The sequence below is a fragment of the Hyla sarda genome, chromosome 8 (assembly GCF_029499605.1).
Source record: "Hyla sarda isolate aHylSar1 chromosome 8, aHylSar1.hap1, whole genome shotgun sequence".
Taxonomy (NCBI): Eukaryota; Metazoa; Chordata; class Amphibia; order Anura; family Hylidae; genus Hyla; species Hyla sarda.
Genome location: NC_079196.1, coordinates 195,102,954 through 195,103,606, shown reverse-complemented (window position 1 = coordinate 195,103,606; position 653 = coordinate 195,102,954). Strand labels below are relative to the sequence as shown.

General features: G+C 41.3%; 1 non-coding gene across 1 annotated transcript; it reads left to right on the top strand.

Annotated features, from left to right (window-relative positions):
- Window positions 1-348: 348 nt before the first annotated feature.
- TRNAV-UAC (transfer RNA valine (anticodon UAC)) lies at window positions 349-421 on the top strand. Its single transcript has one exon. It is a non-coding gene; the product is annotated as a tRNA-Val (tRNA).
- The last annotated feature ends 232 nt before the right edge of the window (window positions 422-653 follow it).

Below are 653 nucleotides of genomic sequence, written 5' to 3'. Positions count from 1 at the left end.
ATTGTCTCTGGCTGCATGGAATGCTGGGTAAGATCAGAGACAACAGTAAAATAAAATGACCTACACTACAGCACTTCCGGGTGTGGGTCCAAACGAGACAAAGTGGTGCGCAGAGGTAACAGAAGCAAATTACACACTATAATAACTTGGCATCATGGGATTGAAGGCTAAAGAACAAATAAAATCCTGGAATACCCCTTCTCACGTACGCAGATCTGATGCACAAGATTTTCTGCTGCAGATTTCAGTGTAAACTGAATGACTGAGCATGACTTCTAATTACAAATCCTGTGTGTGCACATGCCCTTAGGGTACATCACTACGTACAAGATCCAGCACACATCAGCTGGTTCCATAGTGTAGTGGTTATCACGTCTGCTTTACACGCAGAAGGTCCTGGGTTCGAGCCCCAGTGGAACCACTTTTTTTTTCTCCTTTTCAACAATTAATATTAAATTCTTAATTTATTATTTAAAACTACGTATTTATAAAAAGTACTGTACTTTTCCCGTAATTTACCCCAGATGCTCAGTGCATGCAAACTAAATATTAAGTCAGTAGTCTGGTCTATAGCAGCCACCTGCCATTTGTCTAGCACAGATTAGGTAGTCACTAGTGCAGTGTTTCCCAACTAATGTGCCTCCAGCTGTTGC